Genomic DNA, 21,415 nt, shown 5'->3' with positions numbered 1-21,415 from the left:
TTATGTTCGTTTGATGTTGTCTTCATAGTAACCTTATACCACACCACATCTTTTCACAGATCTGCTTTCCATCTGATAAATGAGAACAAGGAGGCCAGTCTCCTTTAACATTGTGCACAGGGACTTGCTGATGCAAATCTTGTATCTTTTAGCTTCAGTTAATTTAGCAAAGCAAAAAGTATTGGACGATATAATTTCTATTTTCCTATTGCAAGGCTGCCAATAGTCATGGCAAGTGACAAACAGGAGAGTAGATCTGACTTTCCTGTTTCTGTGAAACTCCTGATCCACCCATGTGGACAGAGGTGTTTTATGGAGCTTTGCTTGTTCATGGCCTTCCCTGGTCCTTAAGAAAAGGAAAACTTGTTTCTTTGCATCTTGGCAAAAGTAGGAAATACTCAGTGTTTTGCTTGTTTACTGAATCCCACTGCAAACAGATTAATAGCTGAAGTCCAATTCATCACCTCAGACCACATTAAAAGTGCTATACAATCATGTCATTTAATGATGTCTTTTATGGTCACAATAAGATAGCTATAATGAGAGACTTAAACTTTCATGTTTCTTAATTAAAGAGCTTTTCTAAACTAATTGTAACCTGCATTTGGCCTTATGATGCCTCCCAGAATAACAATGATCTACTAGTTAATACGTAAGGGCTCGTGACTGATTGTTGCTCCTCTTCTTCTGCATATTAAGTAGTTTCATTAATTAATATTCAGCTTGCTTGCTTCTTGCACGCAGGACATCATCTTTGCACTAGGTTCCCAGTAGACAAAAGAATAATTGTAGTTTAAATGAAAAGCTTTAGAGATCCCTTTGAGTGAGGTGTTAAGATTACAAATATGAAAAAAGAGTTCAGGGTCTACAGAAATTGAAGAGTTTCTTTATTGCAGCAAAAATGTGGCTTTAACTGGTTTGGTTTGGAAAGTCAAGCTGCCTATTATCTATAAGAATAACTTAGATGTATTGTTTGGAGGCTTATTTGGGTAGAAACTGCAACTGTTTGAAATCTACACCTTCAGGTATTTCAGCACATCTACATTCCCACTCTTTTCACTCTTTTTTCCAGAATAACATTATATTTTTAGGACTGCTTTTGACATAGATCTCTCATTTTATTATGTTACTTACTTGATGCACACTCATAGGAATTCTGATTTAACTGGTTTCCAGTTTGCACAAATGAGATCAAAGTTTCCAATTCAAATCTATACCTTAATGAGACGAAGACTAAAATGCTGTACACGACAGCATTTCAACCAACAGCGCTGCCAGGATGAACTATCAGATGGCAAAAGCAGTTTAGCATGATAACTCCGCAGAAATCCTGAAAATCAGAAAACACAACAGCTTATTACAGTGCTACAGTTAATATTGAGTGCAAGTATGTCTTTATTTTGGAAACATTGATTCTACAGTCATTTTCTTTAATGAATGTAATTAATTTCTACAGAAATGACATTCTAACGCTCTCCAGTACTGCAAGTAAAAATTATAAGTAAATATGATTTTGTGTGTGTGTGAGAGAAACTAACCCACAGAATACACATATTTATCCTGTATTCAGAAATCCTCAAACTACTAGAGAATTCATCACCACATCCCTACGCTGTGGTCTGACCCTATTTGCAGTCTCTTACGAAAGCAAATAAAAATACATACATTACAAAATTCACCCCACCAGAAACTTCAAGTTTAGGTACCTGCGCAGCCTACAAAGCAGATCTAGTCTGCAGCTGCACATTAGTTTATTTTTAAGGTAGCTCCCTTGTCATGGGATCAGGAATTATTTTGTTGTTCATTTGCTTGTGCCTTTTTTTTTTCCCTTTTTTTTTTTCCCTTTTTTCTTTTTCTAACAATAAGTCTCCCTTTGGGATATGTCACTTGAAGCTTGTGTTTGTCATGCTCCTGGTGCAGGGGGAAAAAACACACACTAAATTCAATCTTTAAATTAAGCTGTAACCAAGCTTGTATATTCATTAGAGGAGAAAAATTCTCTTCTGAGAAGTTCAAATTGTTTATTGATTTTCATTTCTGTGTTCAAGTGAAGCTTGAGTAAGTCTGTCTCACTGCAGTCCCTCTGGGACAACACTGCCAACAAGTGCATCACATTTCAACCCAAGTGAGCAGTTAGCAACAAAAATCTGAGAATTCCTTTAATATTAATAAACAGTTAGATGGTGAGATTTCCAGTTCAATATAGCTGATTCTTTTGCAAAGGGAATAACAGGCTTGAATTGCAGGCTATAAATGACAATCTTCTTGAAGAGCCTTAAAGTAAAATCAGGTGAGTGGAAAGTGCAATTAGTGGCATACTGTTTAGGGAGTGGGAGAAGGGGGCAAATATGGAGAGAAGGGGCTGCTGTTACATTCTTCTAAGTTTTTAAAATGTCATATTGACCTGATTCTGTTCATCTATAATCACCTTGTGAGTCTCTTGGCAAGAAGAAAAACACACACAATAGTAGTAACAGACAATATCTCTCTTTTTAGTCTCTTCTTCAGAATGTGTTAAAATAAACAAAAAACTTAAGGAAACGAGCAACTGTTAACTGTTTACAGGAGCCTAGAGCCTGCCTTGGAGGTGGGCTGAGTGACTGAGTTTTAGTTTTTGTAGTACTGCTGTCTCTTGCAAACCATTTAAATATTGCACTGCCTAGTAACAAGCGTGCGGAGCTACTTGTCTTCAGTTTCTCAAGGTTGTTTTCAATTAAGAAATCTAAATAAATGAATTTCAGTTTATTAAACATGTTGTTAGATTTTCACCAGGATGGAGTTTTTTTACTCCTTTCCTCTCCAAGTTCGTATGTAGGTAGGAAGAGGTTTTTCTTCCAAATAAAACATTTATATGTTCTAGTGTTGTCACTGGTTAGGAACACTTAGTCAACAATGTCCAATAAGACAGTAAAGATAATTCTACTTTCTCATCCTAAAGATAAACAAGAAAGCACCATTTTGCATCAAACAGAGAAACATATTATATACGTAGAGGATCCCCCTCTCATATAGACTAGTCATAGGGAAAAATTGTCAATAAAACACTTTAAAATATTCCACATAGAAATTACCAGCCATGTCCTTGAATAATTCAGCAGTTACTAGATGATGTAAGAAACAAGATTAAAAGTGGGGGAAATAATCTATTATCTGGGCATCTATTACACTGTGCAGGAAAGAGAGGCAATGACTGAAGCTTCTCTTTGAGTAAGGTATCATAGGTATCATTGGGCATCTATTTCATCATTCCTGCAGGCAGTTTGATTAATGAAAAACTGGAAAAAAATCCAGCTTTATCCTCCCCTCTTAATCCAACTCTTTATAAAACTCTTTCTCTGACATTGTTACACCTGCTTTGATTGGTTCCCTCTGCTGTTGCCTTGCACAACATGCCTCAGCACACCCAGCTTTGGTCTGCCTAAGCTGCAACTGGGCTGATACTCCTGTGGTTATCCACTGTTTTTCTTCCCTCTCCCACTTCCCGTCACAGGCTGTGTGTATAAGTGAAGCCTCTTATGAGTGAAAACTCTTGACCACTGTAACAAACAGGTCAGCATAGAGGGAATTAAGAGACTGTTTTAAAATATGGTCTGTGTATTCAAAGTTTCATAATTTCAAAGCATTCTGTGCCTTTTTTTTTTCCTCCGAGATATTCATGTTGCATGTAGAATGTGAGGGTGTGAAATATTCATTTCAAATGGGTGTTGATTAAAACATAATGGGAAAGTCATTTATTTCTGAAAGCTCTATTTTGGACAAGATTTATTCAAGAAAAATTAAGATTCTAAAACTTGCTCTGAAGATTAATTTTTTTTAAGAAGGGAGTTTTGAAAATGCCTGAGTGATGACTTAATTACTGAATGATTTTAAGTGCCAAGTGATGTCTTTTAATTCTATTTAATTTTTTTCAGCTAAATTATTTAGGTACTTTTCAAAACCCTTAACTCCCCATTGTTAATGTATAAGCCAGAAGAAAAAAGCAGCTGGGCTGTTAGTACCGACAAACTGCTAAACAGCTCATTCCCATGGAGACAGAGGCTCAGATTACAAGTGGAAGGAGATTCCTTCCTTCCCTCCCTTTATCCCAATCCTCCCTTTTGCCCCAGCAGACAGACTTTGGCTGCCCATTGTTTTAAGGGTCTATCTAGCTCCAACGGGGTTATTTCTTCATCTGCTATCTTTGTTTCTTATTGACCTTGTGCTTAATTCTTTCTCATTGCTCTTTTCATGGATTAAGATGAGGAAAAGACACGGCCTGCTCTTGTGTTGCTGGTGGTGCTACAGCTACTGCTGGCTATGATGAGGTTTATCTCTATTTAATCTTTGGAGCTGTTCTATTATATAAATATATACATATATGTGTGTGCATAAATGTTTCTCGGAACAGACTGTTGAAAATGCATCTCCTATAGCTGAAGTATTCGTCAGAATATTTGTTAAAATGAAGAGCTGTGTATACACAAGAGATTAGCTGGGCTAATAGTTAGGTGCTTATGGCTTCCAAACAGCTTTGCCAAGGGACCTCAGCTGGGTCTTGCATGTTCCAGAAAATATTCCATACATGGAATGTGAACAGCCCTGAAATAGGAAAACTACAGCTGAAGGAGCTGAAAGGGGAAAGGGGACATTGGTTCCCTCATCAGCCATTTGGGAACTTAAAAATTCCTTCCATTAAAATGTTATCCATAACATTTATAGGTCACCATGAATTCTTATAGTGGTAGCATCTCACTTTCCAGTTCAAAACAAACTGCATTCTGATGGAGAATTTCCACAATAGGGCTACTTAGTGTCACAATGACAAACTGGTCAAATGAATCGGCAAATCCAAAAGTGAAGGAAAGATAGACCTGAAATGAGACTTTGTGTGCGTCCTCTATCTAGCAGGCAAAATAAAAAGTGTCACTGAGAAGCTGCTGATTGCTAAATGTCATTGGTTTAACTGTGTTGGTTATAGTACAGTGGGCTCTGTGTTTCTCTGATCCTTCTATAAATTGTCTGTCCTTTGATGTTTCTCACTTATTCTAGATCATTCAGCTCTGTTGTTGGATCTCTTTGTTAATCTGCTGTAAATACTGATGTCTGAATTTAAAATAACAGTATATGAACAAAGACTCCAATAACACTGCTGCTTGTACGCACATAGGTTTTGAAAGTCCATGCACAATGATGCAGTATTACAAAGTGATAGTTCACCAAGCCTGAGATCTCCTGAAGATACAAAATTCACTACAGGCTTTTAAGAGAATTATGATCTGGAAAGAATAATCTGGATTATAATCTCCATACACTTCCTTAATTTTAATCTGCCTGTCTCCCTTAATTTTTCTCATGGAACCAAATGTTGAGTGTCACTTTGGACTCTTTTGGTTTGCCACACACCAGAATTAGTCTGCCAAGCTGGCACAGAGCTGAAGGAAAAAATAGAATTTCTTGAAACAGCAGGGTGGTTTGAGTGGTGGATGGCCTGTTTAAAGGAGTTCATCCAGTGTAGGAGGTAGAATATCATAGAATTGTTTGAGCTGGGAGGGACCTTAAAGCTCATTCAGTTCCAGGTCCTCCTGCCATGGGCAGTGACACCTCACACCAGAGCAGGTTGCGCCAAGTCCCATCCAACCTGGCTTTGAACACTGCCAGGAATGAGGCTTCTCTGGGCACCCTGTGTCAGCACCTCACCACCCTCACAGTAAATAAATGCTTCCTTTAATCTAAATCTACCCTCCTTCATCTTAAAGCCTTTCACTTAATAGAAGGATTGATTCAACCACATTAGTTGCATGCATGGTGAATGCCAAACTGCTTTTCTTTACATAAATGAAAATATTTAGAGAAGTTACTTCTTTTTCCCTTGAGTCCTACAGAGAAAAAGTGCTATCTCCATCCACTTTGAGCAATGGCTTAGGTCCCAACAGCCCATCACACTCTGTGGTGAATCTTGGTGAAAGTGTGGTCTTTCTCACAGGTCTCTGTCTCCTGTACTTCCCTTAAGAGCCATTTGCTGCCATTAACTGGACACTTCCAAATACTTCCAAATTCCTACAGCATCTGGTCCACCAGCCAGATGCCATATAGGCTAAATTGTGCTGGAGAGAACCCCAAATCCAAGCATTATTGCTTAAGGACAAATTTTAGGTTTTTTTCCTTCTTTCAATGCTACTTGTTCCTTATGTTATGCCTTTTGGCCACATAAGACTTAACTGCTCTGAGTAACCTAGAGATGTGCAAAACACATCAAGCTTCATTCCATAGTGCTTTGTTGCATGTTGTCAATCAACTAGATGCATGACTAGTGACCAATATGTAGGACATCTGGGTTTTTCTGTTGAATTGTTTGTTAAAAAATATCTAGGTTCCTGTTGTTTCGTCTTGTTCTGATTTTAGATGAATAACAGAGGGATTTTGATTATTTAGTGTAGCATAAAGTTTGCACTTTCATGTTGAAGGGAAATATTTGTGTGACCATGTCTTCTCCAGGATAGTGGTCTTTTGAAATACCTTATTGAAAGACAGAAGACAAAAGGGGGAAGGAGGAAGATTCATCTAAAAGGTCCTCTCTGTATTTCAGTATCTGGTTTCCAGATCCTCTTTTTCAAAGAACATCAGCTGACTTCTCTTTTTTTATCAGCTATTACTCCTTTTTCAGGGCTTTCACATGCATATGTTGTTTTGTGGGGTTCTGGAAGGGAAGTAAGTTTATTCTCTTAGAACGTTTAATGTCTTCTCCAAAACTTCTATTCCTTTCAATGTATTGTCATCTGTCCTAATAAAGTTACATGCTTAACTTTACTCATCCTCCTCATCATCCTGGAATGTGTACATGATGGTGATACTATTAAAACACAGTTTTTCTTTGGTGCAAAGCACTGCACAATTCCCCATCTGCTGCCTGGTGTATGAGGGCTTAATTGTCATTAAAGAGATCTGATTTATTTTCCAGAAATCAGTTTTCATAATAGTCTGACAGCCAAAAATCCATTTCATCACACCCTGAAAGATCTTGGGCCTAATACTTGCTTATTTCCATGAAGGATCCCTGATTTACACCCAAAGAAGCGAGAGGAATCAGAATACCAGTGTGTAATGTCTTTAATATTGGGAAGATACCAGGCATCTAGTTTCATCAATCCCAGTTCTGCCAGGCAACTACCTTAGAAGGAACTTTTAAAAATATATGTTTCTTGGAATCAATGTCACCTTAGATCAGGTGAAACAGGCAAGGACATAAATTTTAAGTTAATGTTTTGCAAAGAAGCTTGTTTAGTCACTTAGTATCAGAGGCTTCTACTTACTCTGGATATAAGTTTTTCAATCTTTCAGTCAATTTGTACGTTACTACTTCTATTAGTACAAAAATCTGCCATATATTTTTACAGTGAGCATGTTAATCTGAACACTGACCTTCACAGAATTGTCACTGGCTATGCTCAAAGCTGACTTTGTGGGAAGCTTTTTCATTGGTGTTGTCAAAAAGCTTCAATAATTAAAGTTACTATCACATATGTACATTTTTTCCCTTTTCTTGTAATAAAAGAAGTCTCCTCTAGAGCAAACAAAAAGAGAAAAAATTAATTGATCTGACACTTGAGCTGAGAAGACATACTTTAAGGAATACCATTTAAAGGAAAAGGAAGTTTGGAGTCTCAAATAATTAAAATGAGAATTTGTCCAAGCAAATGAAGGTATTATCTTTCAATATACTACTCTGTGTAGACTTGTGATGTCTTTCCATATGCCTTAGATTGCTGGACCTTATTTCTAAAGCAGCAGGATTAAGCCCAGAGTACCTTTTTCAAAGACAAAGGCAACAAAAATACAATTAAGATATGCAGTTTTATTCAGGACGTGTGTGGTGCAAAGAACTTCATTTCCACTTCAGCCTGCAACCTTGTTTGTTTCATGCTGTAAATCTTTTGTAGATTTGGATGCTATACAGGGAATTTCTCATCTACATCTTCAAAGTTAAGTTGCAAATTACCAATGCCTCAATCCTGATACAGCTGTTCTATGAAAGCAACCACTACATTGCCTAAGGAAATTGTATGAACATGGGAGAATATATTCCAATAAATTAGTAAACACTTAAGAAAATGCTGGAGGGGGAGAAAACACACAAAACCAAAAGCACCCTCTGCTTTGGTAACTAATTAATAATTAATGAAAGGATTAAACCACTGTTCTTCAAGCTTGTTCTTTTAGCCTAACTAGTAGCAGTACTCATTCAGAAAATGAAGACCCTAAGATACAGAGGTTGAGATAATATGGTCTGTGTACCAGTCATGTTGTTCTATCAATTATTCTTACGTAGAAGACAGTTACATTCTTGTTTGTTTTAGTGGTTTGAAGTCCTTAGTGTCCAGCTGACAGCAGAGGATAGATATTTCAAGGCCCCCAAAACTTTTTATAAAGGCAGAATAAGTCAACAATATTTTACTGCATTTTTTTTTTTAGCTAAGCTTACATATTTTTGAGTACTATAAAATCCCTTGGGATTTTTTTTGCCAGTAAGAAACTACAGGATAAAGTCTTTAGCAGAGTATCTATCATAACCTGTATTTATCTTTGCTCACAAGTTCCTTTGCAAGCAATGAAGAAGCCATAACAATATTCTCTAGCAATAGTGAATATCATCTGTGATTATATAAATGAATAAGACAGGCTAGGCATATGAAACAAGATCACTCCATCAGTTTGTGGTGTTCCCATAAAAGGAATGGAGAAGGCAAACATTTATAGGAAGGGAAGTTTTATCCATCAGAATAAATATGTCTGGTGGAGAAAAACGAGTGTGAGGAGATGTGCACACCTGATACTGAAGAAAAGCCCATTCAGACTTAATACATTGGAGAAACTGTTCAAGAGCTGCTCATCAATGTTAAAAAATATTACCCCTGTAATCCTGCCAAGGACAGTGAGACCTATTGTAGTTGACTGAACGAATACTGGTCATTCAAGTTTAAGTGTCATAGGAGCAGTGGTAATTTATGCACCTGATTTCTCCAGCACATCCAAAACATTTCTTTTCAAAAAGCAAGCCAGGTTCTTGGATAACATCACTTGGTATGGCTAACTAAAGCAAATGGCTCCATTCCAGGCTTTCTAAGCAGTTTATCTTGCCCACCATGCATCGCATTGCCTATTCACACAAGTTGTTCACTTTTAATTTTGCCTGAGATTCTGGCTTGGTTCTGTCTGCCAATTTTCACAATCATGGCAGGGATTTGCTTAGTTTTGAATAAGACTGGATTAAAAAAGTACTAGTCTAAACTTACATGAAAAGCTGCAATGCGTAAGAGGGTCACCAAGGGCAGGACAGAGCCCTTAGTCTGGACAGGATTTATTGTGATTAGGCAAGCTTTATGCCAGTCACCATCATTATCAGGAATTTCGTGGGTCAGGAACCAAAAAGAGATTGACCATATGGATGTGAACCCAATGGATTTGATTTTAATAAACAGGGCAGGCTGACGTAAAAACAAACTTTATTGTTGTTGTAAAAAAAGTACAAAGAAACCTCATGATAAAGTATCTCGTGTTGGCTCATAAGGCTCAGAAAAACAAGAGGAGCCATAAAAAAATGCATGTTGGGTTGCAGAAGTGGAAGGGAGATTCTGGCTGAAAAGGCATCAAACCAAGAGCCAGCATGTCAGGTCTATGTCAGTACATCCACAAGAGTTGTGTGGGAAAGCTGAGCTCAGTAATGGTGGGTCCCAGCTGTAAAATCTGCCTGTCTAGGAATGTGGAAGATGTGTGCATGACGTTGCTTTTGCAAACTCTCTACTATATGATCCTGGTTAGTCCTGGTCCTGAAAGCCACCAGATTAAGAAAGCAGCATTAGAGTGTTTCTGCTGCTCATCTATGCACTCTGGGTACCAGCACCTAACCCTGTATAATGTATCATCTGCATTATAACAGCAATGGCAGTTTAAATGAACCCTGTTCACAACTGCTTCTCTCATTGCCAAAAAGTACTTCTGCCTCACTTAAGCTTATCCAACTATTTTTTGTGGTCACACTGTAAACCATGTAAAGAAAAACACTTTTAAACCCCAAATCTTTTACTTTGATTATTTGTTGTTTCCACAGAGCAGATGGTTGAATCAGTTCAGACAAGAAGGTATATGGAAAAGGAGTAAGTGATGCAAGAGGGCTGAAAAATCTGTTTATCACCAAAGAAAATAGAGTCTGGATCCAGAATTAACTCAGCAAATACCAGCCACCTGCAGCTATCCCAGACCAGGGCAAGCAAGGGTAGGTCTGTCACAGATGTGAGACAGATGCAAGGAGATAATAAAGCCAAGAGCAATAGTTTCTTTCTCCTTCTGTCTCTGAAGATGAGAGGTGAAGGCTCAGCACTTTGCCTTGTGCCTTTTCATTTTGCCCTCTTTTGTTTATGTCCCTTCCCTTTTCTTTAAGGCTGATGACTCCAGCAGAAAGAAAGGGGTGCTTCTACTCTCATAATCACCAATTTCTTTGCTGTAATAGAAAAGCATTAATACACAGAAGATCAATTCCATACAGAAACTGGGGAGACACAGTTTACTCCCCATAGTTTTCCAATCAAATAAATGTGAGAGCATCCACTTATCTAGTCAGCCAAACACAGAAAGTTTCCAGAACCTATATAACTGTTAGTGATGACAAAAAGGTTTCACATTATCTACCTCATCCACATTTCCTCAAAGATCAATATAGCTGAGCACATCTTCTGCATACTTCTGTAAGGAGACAAATATAAAACTTAGTTGCTTCAAATGTATTTAGAAACCAGTTTTTAAATGGAAAAGAAGGTGAAAAATCTTAAAAAATATCAATACAGCGTTAGAATTGCATTATTTGAAACAAGGATGAATGGGATAGTGCAAAGTCAAAAGGATTTACTCAGCAACTTTTCAGACGTGATAAATGTTCTTTGTTAAAACATGGTTGGCACTATGCATTTTATTAACATGTAAAGGGTTTCAATTTGGTAATTTGAAAATGTCAACGCTGAAATTCCTCAAATGGCTTTGCAGTGAGGGGAGGGAATATTAACGCCTCATATGAGCTTCACATTGCTAGCTTCAGGCAAGTTCAAGCCTCTTGAAGAGCCATAGCTACTTAGCAGAATTGGGATTTCAATGGGTTGCAGTAAGATTTCTGCTGATACCCTGCAAGGTGGATTGGTAGAGGTTTAGGACTGGAACTTCTACAGTCTTTTGTTTAAAAGCTCTTTTGAGCTTAGGCAAAATATCTGGTGGCAGAGGAACAGACCTCAAAACAAATAGATTTGGAAGCTTCAGGTGCCACTCACCTCTCTGGAAATGTATCTCTTGTTTCCTGGGTCTTAGCTCTTCCTTCTGCACACAGGGATAGTAACCCATCCCTACCATACCATGGGTTCTGTGAGCTAGTTGATACCTGTGATTTATTATAGTAGCACAGCAGATACTGCTTTTAGTTCCTGTGCAGTCCTGCACTTCCACATCTGTTCCACAGTGCTAGTTTCTCTTTTTTTCTTCCTCATATTTAATCGTTCTTGGGCCTATGTTCATTCACTGCTTTCAGCCTTGATGTGTATTATGAAGCATCTTAGTCTTGCAGTGTTCAGCCCCTAGTGAAGAGTTTAAAAGGTGTGTCACACAGGAAGTATCTCTAGATTATTTCTGTCTTTACAAGCTAGGTTAACTACTATATCCTTCATGACACACAGCTCAGTTCTGGTTTGGCCAAGTAGAGAGTTTGGGTTATACTAAAGTCTGTAGGACAGCAAGAAAGCCTGGCCCACAGAGAGACACCAAAACTATGCCATGACCTGTTTTGGTTCTCTCATGAGTAAGCACATGAAGTTGCTCCATTGAAAAATCCTTGGTCATTCTTCCCAGCTTACCAAAATAGTGTGGGAGTGCTTTATAACCTCTGAAATAAATGAATTACTTGAAATAACATGTGCAGCAACATGGATCTTTAAGAATTTAGTGTGTCATTCTTCAAGCTACAAAATGTGTGGCCTCTACATTTATGGATGCCCCACTTTTATGATAATGGAGTGATGAGTTAGAAGAGTAAAATATTGTCTATTAACAGAAGAAAATAATTTTTTAGCTATAGTGCCTTTATCTTCATGGCATGGTATGAAAATAGCAGATAATATTCCTTTATCTTAGAAAGTGAGTTTCAGTAAAGCCAAATGAGGTGTTGGACCCATTTCTGTCCTCTCTGGTTTATTTTGGTTATTACAGGTGAAATGTGTCTTACTCCAGGGATAATCCCATTCTGGACTGTAAACATCAGTGGAGAAACTGACTCTTTATCTTATTTGTACAACATTCAGCACTACTGTAGTAAAAACAGTTAGCAATGGTAGCATGCGTTCTCAGGAACACTCATGCAGTCCAGAACTTTTCAACAAAGTGAAATATTAAATCTGAATCTTTTTAGTCAACTTTGACTCATCAAAGCAGAAACCCTTCATGACAAGTAAATATAGATTACACTTGAATATATAGAAAATGTTTGAAACATTTCAGAACTGAGAGCTACCATGGGTTTGCCATTGCTTTTCATTTCAGTTTGTGAATTCATAGTTACAGAGAACTGAAGAAGAAAGAAAAACTTGGAAAAGAATTTAGAATTATCTAAATGAAACTCTACCACCTGACCAACATGTTTTAAGGGATTGGGAACGTCCTCAGTTCAAGAAATCACTGGTTTTAGTTTATTCTTCATAGGTCTTTTTAAGCTGTATATGTGCAGCATGAAGAACTGTAGTAAAATAAGGCCTCAGCTGAAGTGAGTATACAATATATTGATTTTTAAGAAGAAATCTTTTGATTTTTTTTTTTTTCTTCTAGGGAAATGCACCATTAAGCTTAGTTAAAAGGGATAGAGGCAAACCAAGTCCTGGGTTGTCTTTAATGCAGCTTTCTGAAGATGGCTTTATAAAACTGGAAAGCAAAAAGCCATTTTAAAGTGATTTGCAAGAAGAGTATATACCTCTATAGAGAAACCTTCATTTGGGTCATTTGGATTTCTCTCTTTTCCCTGGAAGCAGCTAGTCAAAACTGTCTGTATGCAACAGAAAGATAAAAATTTCAATTAGGTTGAGTGCTGTCATAAGCAGACTACATGAGAAGGTTTGAGATAATATGCATTACATATTGATGTCTATCAGCCCTGAGAACATAGCCATGTTTTATTCCATGCCCCTTTTGTAGGTTTGGCAGCAGTGGCACCCAATAAAGGCCTAATCATATTAATTTATGCCCTTATCAATTATGCATTCAGATTCCCCCGATAGCTTGTCAGTTTTTATTCACTATTTTCTGAAAAATACGCCTATTACAGTTACTGAGCAAATAGGAGGACTGTCAGAAACTGAGATTTAAAGAATATTACTTAAAAGGGGTGGGTTTCTTTAATTTATAAATCTTGTATTATATGTCATGCATTTGTTAGTTTTAAAAGAGGTGACTGCAGGGACAGATGTCACATTAAGGACTCTCTGAAAACAAGGGGAGAAGTCTCCTTAAGAAAGCTCGGTGTTTTATTCAACTTTTCTTGAAAGCAAAGTGTCCTGTGGTCTGTAGATGTAGTAAAAATGTATTAGCTTTTTTAGTTTAATGTGAATTTGAGTTTGTGCCTCTCAAATGATGTGTGCCAATGAAGAACTTAACAAAAGTCTTTTCAGCTTGTAAACTGATTTCTGTATGGAAAACAGTATTGTAGCCAGCAGTGTGTTAGTGTCTCTGTGCTCTACATTCAGTGCCCATCTTTGGGGTCACCATAAGTGGCAACAAGATAGATAAATGGATGTAGTGTGTGAAGTACATAAGTTGCCCAGTGCAGCAATATCTACAAGGGAGCTGTTGGGTAGTCTGTGCTAGCAACTTAAAAATTACTTTGATGTCTCTGTGGCAAGTCCAGCCTAGCTTATTCATACATACTATACAGTTTGAATAGGCCTGAAAGAGTGCTTTGTTTAGGGGTAGACATGCTATTTGGAGGCAAAACTCCCAGATTTCCCCATCTACCACTCTTTGGTTTGCATTGCTGGCCAGTCTCGGAGATGACAGTCAGAACTCATTCTTGTGGGACTAACCTTGGCAATACAAGCTGCAGGGCAGGGCAGTGTTTTCCAACCAAGACTGGACATCCAGATGAGATGATGGTAGAGCTGGCCTAGAGACAGGGCAGGCTATTAGTCCTTTCCTGTCAAACTGGTAAAAAGGACTGAGGTTTATCCCCAGAAGGAGGTCCTGTCCAGATCAGAGCCCACTCAAAGCCAGACGACTTGACTTGTTTTCTCAGGTTTACTATAATGCCAAAAGAAATATATGTAATGAAACAAAAAAAAAAAAAAAAAACCAACAAACAAAAAACACCAAAACCCAAACAGATCTGTGTTCTAATTGTTCCCATCCTCATCTCTTAATACTTGAAACCTGACAGCTCTTCTCTCACCAGCTCCTTGCCACTAACCACTGCTCAAGAAAGTCCCTCTTTTCCATCTGCTGCCTGCATCTCCCTCACTCCAAGAACATGTCCTCCTCTTTCTCATTCACTTTCAGCCTCTCTCTCCTACTTCTAGAGCAGTTAACTTGATTTCACATCCTATTATAACACTATGCTGCCAGGCTTTCCCTCACCCTTCTTTTAAGTGTTTTTTTTCATTAAGGATCTCAGTGTGGAAAAATACTTTAGGAAAGGCCAAAAAAAAGGAAAAGAAGGAACAGGACCTCAGAAGTGCTAATGCTGGCAGGCCCTGAGTCTTCAGCAAAGGTCTGGAGCCTCTCACTTCTGTCTTTGCTGCAGATGAGCTTGATGTAGCCAATGCACAATGGGCTCCCTACCCAGCCCCTGTCTTCAGAGGGTTTTCCCAGGACTACTTCTCCCCTCCTGGAAAGTTCAGCAGGATAAGCATCATCCTTTTAGTGTGATCCAGTCCAGGGGAGCCCCCAGAGCACATCATGATGTTCTGCAGAAGGTCATCTCCCGTTCCTGACAAGAAAGGAAGGTCTGAATGAAGGGAACCTTATTCGACTTTTGTGTTTTCACGTTATATAGGAAATACAAACCCTCAGGACTTGCCTTGGCAAAGTCCTCTCTAGCTTCGATACAGGTGGGTAACTGAGGCCTAAAGATTTTGTTTTCTTCACCTACCCCTGAGCACATGTCGCTTTTCAGCTCTGCCCAACCACTTCAATAATCAATGAAGGGTGAACTCTTGCCTATTAAGCAAATTTGTTGTTCCTCCCTTACAAATTCACCCACCCTTGCAAAGTACTCCAGCTTCACAATGGGTTGTACCTTCCCTTTCCTCTGGCTCTTTGAAGATGTTGCTCTTCATTCAGTGAATTTGCCCAGATCCAGGAACATGTACAACATCATTTAAATCATTCCAGTGTTTATATTAGACTGGTGGTGTTAATGAGGTTTTGCTATGTTACAGCATTTAAAATCTTTATAGTATCTTCAATATATTCAATATAATATCCTCTTTGGATATGTAAGTATTATCCAGATCATACAAATGGAGAAGTAAAAACAAATGTTTAGGTATTTGCCTAAAGCCATGCAATAAGTCAGTGTCAGAGCTAAGAGTCAAACCCACCTATTTGTGATGAGTCAGCCCATGCTTGCATGATTTGGTGTGTTCCTACTATGGAAATCAGCCTATTCACTGCACGTAGTACTCATTTTAATAATTTCATAAACTTGCTCTAGGAGTTGCCTTCCCTTTAATAATAACTTTACCAGAAATGCTTTTGCTTGCCTAGCTCCATGTTTTTCGTATACAGGGAGGGGAGACCTTGTAACAGTCTTCCAATACCTAAAGGGGGCCTACGGGAAATCTGGAGAGGGACTTTGTACAAGGGCATGTAGTGACAGGACAAGGAGGAATGGTTTGAATTGAAAGAGGGGAGATAGAGATTAGATATGGGGAATAAATTCTTCCCTGTAAGGGTGGTGAGGCGTTGGCTCAGGTTGCCCAGAGAAGCTGTGGCTGCTCCATCTGTGGCAGTGTTCATGGCCAGGATGGATGGGGCTTGAAGCAACCTGCTCTGATGGAAGGTGTCCCTGCCCATGGCAGGAGGTTGGAACTAGGTGATATTTAAGGTCCCTTCCAACCTAAACCATTCTATGATCTACATAGGGAGCAGCATATGGAATGTAAAGCTTGCATAATTGCTGGGGTTTACTGTGTTTTGTTTGGGGTTTTCCTTAAAAAGGGCAGAAATTAAGTGGAAGAAGAGATGACTGTCTTCCTAAAGTGCCGGGAAGATTTCCTGTGCCTGCCCTTGAAATTAAAAACACTCTAGACACCATTTACCTTATGGGGCTGAGGAGTTCACATTCCATAATTTTTTTTTTCTCTACTTTTTAAGGATTCAGTAAGACTTTTAGGGAAGGAAGTGTGCATGTGAAAGGGAGAACATACGGGTAGCAAATATGTTTGAGAGCAATTATGCTGGGAGTAGGTAATCCAGAAAGTGATGAAACAGTGAAGTGACAAGACCTGGCCTGAACATCTAAAACTCTGAAGATGTTTGGCAGGGAAAATTAGAACAATTAAAGAGTGCCTCTGGGAAGCTTTACCTTGCATGACCAGAACTTCAACACAACATCTTGGTGTACTTGGTGCTTTTACAGGGGTAATACTCATATGAATATGAATGGGTTTGCCAGTATCTAAGTCATCTGCAGGATTTTAGTCTGCACTTGGTTTGAGTGTGTTTCTGTATCAGCTCTTGTTTCCTGAGATCTTGTATTGATGTGCAGTTCAGTCTGACCCTCTACTATTGCCTCAGCTCCCCTTTTGCAGTATTTTGAGGTTGTTTTAGTGGAGTGAAGGATCCTCTCTTCTACACTTGCTTTCTCAAACTTTGTCATTTAAAACTGAACTGCCTGGAGTCTATTGGTTGGTGTTTAATGATGTCCTGGCATCTTTCTCTTCATCATTACAGTAGATTTTTATACTTCAGTATATGCAGTTCTTAAGCATTTCCCTTGACCAGCAGCCTAAGTATTATAGAACTCACAAAAACGAAAAATTGGTACATCTTTCAAATTCCAGAGTCAAAGGCACAGAAAACACTACTGGATTTTGCTGAGATATACTTTTCCCCTTCCTAAAAATAAGTGTAAATCCAAACAGTAACATAAAAGGACCTAGAAAAAGTTGAAATTTACTCAGCTAATGAACAAATTAATGTTTGGAAAACAAAGCTAATAATAACATACTTAGGAGACAAATATAAAATGCAAATCTTGGACAGGAAAAAAAGAAACACTGAGACCTCTTCAGATAGCTTCTCTTCACTGAGCAGTAATCCATAGCAGGGAAAGGAGCTTATCTGAGAGGCATCTGAAGAAATGCATGGTGAGAAAGCAAAGCAATAGTGTATCTGCATGTGATTTTAGAGAGTTGATACAGTATTATTCTTTTTTCATACATCCCATAACCTAAACAGTTCAGACACTAGGCACCAGTAAAATCAGACATACTGATGTGTAATACTGCAGTGATTGATCATTTTGTCTTATTTTAAGCTCACACCTTAAGAAGAAAAGCAGCTGAGGAGGGGTTTAGAGACTGCAAACTTCAGGTTAGAAACACATTTCATCTTTGTTTCTGGCTGATGTGCACCTCCACACATCATAGAACCATAGAATAGCTTGGGTTGGAAGGGACCTTCAAAGCTCATCTAGTCCAACCCTCTGCAGTAAGCAGGGGCATCTTCAACTAGATCAGGTTGCTCGGAATGTGCTGGCAATCAGCTGCTTTTCCACATCAGTTTTGGTTTTAGGTGATCATATGAGTGCCTGGCAGGCAGAATCATCAACATATTTATGACTGATTGCTTTTCTATTGCAAAAAAAAGTGGGTTTTTTTTAAATGGAGATGCAGATTAAAAGATCTATTTCTAGTCCACTTTCCATCCCTTTGAAAAATAAAAGCAGTAATTAGGGAGGAAGCAGGGAGTTCCTCTGCACAGGTTTTGTCTGACAAGAAAGAGCAAACATGGGTACTGTCATGCTGTTATTGTCTAAATTGTTAATTTCATACAATTGTTTTAGAGGCCAACATTCCAACCTGAATTACTTGAGGGGAATACTCACAGTTCACAGAGAGAAAAATAAAATAAAAAAATTGATCAGAAAATTAGCTGTTAGGAGAATCTGTAAAGTCTAAATATTTTCCAAAATATAAGTAATTAAAGAATAGTTGGTAAGAATTTACAAGTATCTGAAAACATGAATTGCTGAAGGTTTAAAAAATAACACAGCTTGGTATCAGAGTGACAAAATTACGTTAAATTAAAGGAGTTCATAGAAGTCTAAATTTCCTGAATCTCAACTCAAAATGTGCTTAAATGGTGAGATTGTTTCAAATATGAAATAATTCCTCAAAGAACTGAAGAAATATGGATTGCAGCACTTCTAAGAAAGGAAGTAGACTACCAAAATGAAGTATATTAAAGATGGTAAATGTACTATTCCCCATCTTTACACATTGACCTTGTTTCTGTGTTCAAAAACCCTATATAGAATTGTTGAGTTGGTCAATAAACTAATCCAGCCATCAATAAAGCACCTTCTTGTTTATTAATATGTGATTAAAAATGTATATGATAAAAAGATATTGACTGAGCAGAGTTTGGGTGACAAGAACAATTATAGCTTCAAGCCTAATCAGTACATGAGCTCTTTAACCCAGTGAAAGTCAATAGTCTATTTCTGAGCAATTACACATTTATTTTTAAATAAAGTATTTGGGATTTGCTAGTGCTCTCATTTTCTCTTCATGATTTAAACATGGACACAAAACCAGGAAAGAAAACAGCCACAAAATAAATCACCCAATGTAATTCCACTTTCTGCTTCTTGTATGATAAATTTGTAAATAGATAGCAAATAGGATTTGTTTTAATTATAATTTGCTAGCTACAAATACATTAAACTTGGAATAAGTATCTCTATTCTATATTGTAATACAACAATAGTAGTTGTATTACTAGTTGTCTTAATTGCTAGAGTCTTAATCATATTTCTACAATGTCCTAATTTACTTATATATTTGTTGCTATAATTTTAAGCTAAAGTCATAATTTTATTGCATTCAAGGTACCCCATCTTGATTTTGTTAAAGCAGTTTCTTAATAAGAAATTATAAGCAAAAGCCATTTAATTCTTCCTTAAGTATTTCTTAGCTTTTACAAACTTTTCTCACAGCTCAATGCACCCTCACTCCAAAGCAATACAATAATATTATACAGATCTAAAGTCAAGAGCAGCACAGAAAAGTTTCAACCAGGTGCATCTTGAAATACCAAAGTATTTTAGTATAGTGTGCATTTAGTAGAAACTAGGAGCAGGTGAATGGTCAGACATTCCAGAGCAAGAACACAGGGTCACTGGCTTGTCCCCATAGTGTTAAAAATTAACTGTGGGCCTGCAGCAAGCAACATTAGATGTATGGGCTATCCACAGGCAGAATTTTCAGCACGTTTAGCACTGGTTTGTTGTGTCAACATTCAAGATTCAGTTAAATCAATGGTACTCCCCAAAATGTTTGCAAGTTGTAAATCTTTAAGTGCCAGATCATAAATCTCCATACGTATTATGTTCATCAAACAGTTATAGTGAGTAGCATTTCCAGATACTATTCCTACCTGCTAATCATGAAACCTTCATAATTCCTTTGTGGCATAAAATGATGAATACTTCAGTAATAAACTCTTTTGCACTGAAGCTAACACAGTGCCATCATTTATTCTGAAATGTGTTTGGTTTAGGTGAACATAAAATGCACCTTGCTGTTGACTGCTGTTATAGAAAGTTGTTGTTCAACAAGGAGGTATAAATGAACTTAAAGATAAACCCATGTGCTCACACAGCCCTGAAAGTTTTAGCTTCTTTGAAATCAATGTTGACATTATAAACACTATATTCTGTGTATCTTCATATTAACATATAGGTTCTGATTCAACAGTAAGTGACATCTTTTTTTCCCCTGACTGAAGCCAGAATCACGGTTTGACTCCTAGAAACCAGAGTATGTCCTCCAGGAGGCAATTTCCACTTGATTTTATGGTGTAGTTCCAAAACTTTTTCTGGATATATCTGATTCTAGCTAACGCAGGAGGTGGCACACTGGTGTAGGTTGGCCATTGGTATCCAGATGGTACCTCTTGGTCAACAAGAAGTTTTCTTTGGGGAAGGAGAAAACAATTCTGTAGCTGCAGAGTGGAGCTTAGGGAAGTCAGCCCTAGCAGCCTGCAGAGTTTACAGGTCTGAACATATCCACAGGAAGAACGAAGTACAGTACAAAAGATCTGAATCTCTTTTTACCTATGGCACTGATAAGCCTGAGCAATTCCCAATACATTCTAATCTGAAGAAAGAGTTGGGTTTCATATCCATCTGTTTCAAGATAAATGAGTTTCTAAATCAAGGCTGGGGAAGGTATAAATATGCAGGCAAGAAAAATTATTCCTGAAGAGAGAATCCATTGCACTTACAGATTAATAGGTGTAGCCCTCCCACCATACAGTACAAAAGAGACTCTGGGAGATAAGTTTATTAGCCTAAAACTCTGGTTTTCTGAGTTTAAACTTACCCATCTGCTTATCTTCAAACAGATTCTGAATATAACATTGCTGATAACATGCTTTGTTTCAGCCCATTACTTGATTCAGTTACATGTTTAAAAATATTAGTATGTTTAAGAATGTTGGTATGTTTATGACTCTAATTAAATATGCATACTATAGATCTTTATTCTTTCACTAAATAAAACAGGAACTTAATTAATTTTAGATTTATTTTTTAATGCTCTTCCTCAGCTTGTTAAAACTCCAGCATTAACAATTCTCAGTATTTAGGAAAACTTACCTGCAGTTTGAGGAAACAAATAACGAAGGTGTGTTGATTTCTTAGGAAGGTGAATTGAAACAAATGTGTTGCTACCCAAAATATTACATATTTTCAGGTGTAACTTATAGTAATAAAATAATTAAAATAGGATAGTGTTGAGGGTTTGTATGATGGCTGGGAATTAACTTCTGTATTCATCTCAGCACCCCTATTTATCAGTGTGTTTGATCTTCACATGCAATTCTACACTCTTCATCATCAACACTCATTTTTTTCCATGCAGAAGATGGAGGCTTTCTAAGCTTTCTACACTGTTGTCCTTACTCATATATTCTATACAGGACAAAACATTAGTATGTCTATTGCAAGGAAAACATATAACATCTGGTTTTACAGTAGTTTGCACTCAATAGTGAGAGTTCAAATATACAGAATTTTCACTTCAATTATTGTCAGGACATTCTGTCATCATAGATACGTAGTTTAAAAACCACTCTGGATTTTGAAGGGAGAGCTAAACTAATCTGCAAACTTAGTAAGAGTCAGGAACTATAGCTG

The 21,415-nt window shown here is 37.6% G+C and overlaps 1 long non-coding RNA gene across 2 annotated transcripts in view; it reads right to left on the bottom strand.

The window, feature by feature from the left end:
* LOC133209772 (uncharacterized) overlaps window positions 1-21,415 on the bottom strand; it is a 70,001-nt gene that overhangs the window by 23,943 nt on the left and 24,643 nt on the right. The window contains exons 3-5 of one of the 2 annotated variants that reach the window (XR_009724759.1): window positions 14,079-14,158; window positions 12,974-13,045; window positions 10,212-10,474 (exon numbers count right to left, since the gene is read on the bottom strand). This is a non-coding gene — a long non-coding RNA (uncharacterized LOC133209772). Of the gene's footprint in view, window positions 1-8,207; window positions 10,475-12,973; window positions 13,046-14,078; window positions 14,159-21,415 lie in introns of those variants that run through there. The other variant, XR_009724760.1, reaches the window with a different exon arrangement.

The sequence above is a fragment of the Neopsephotus bourkii genome, unplaced genomic scaffold (genome assembly GCF_033783945.1).
Source record: "Neopsephotus bourkii isolate Nb327-2 ecotype Australia unplaced genomic scaffold, CSIRO-AGI_Nbou_v1 NB_360, whole genome shotgun sequence".
Taxonomy (NCBI): domain Eukaryota; kingdom Metazoa; phylum Chordata; class Aves; order Psittaciformes; family Psittacidae; genus Neopsephotus; species Neopsephotus bourkii.
Note: the sequence above shows the minus strand (reverse complement) of the source record. Positions and strands in the feature narration are given on the sequence as shown.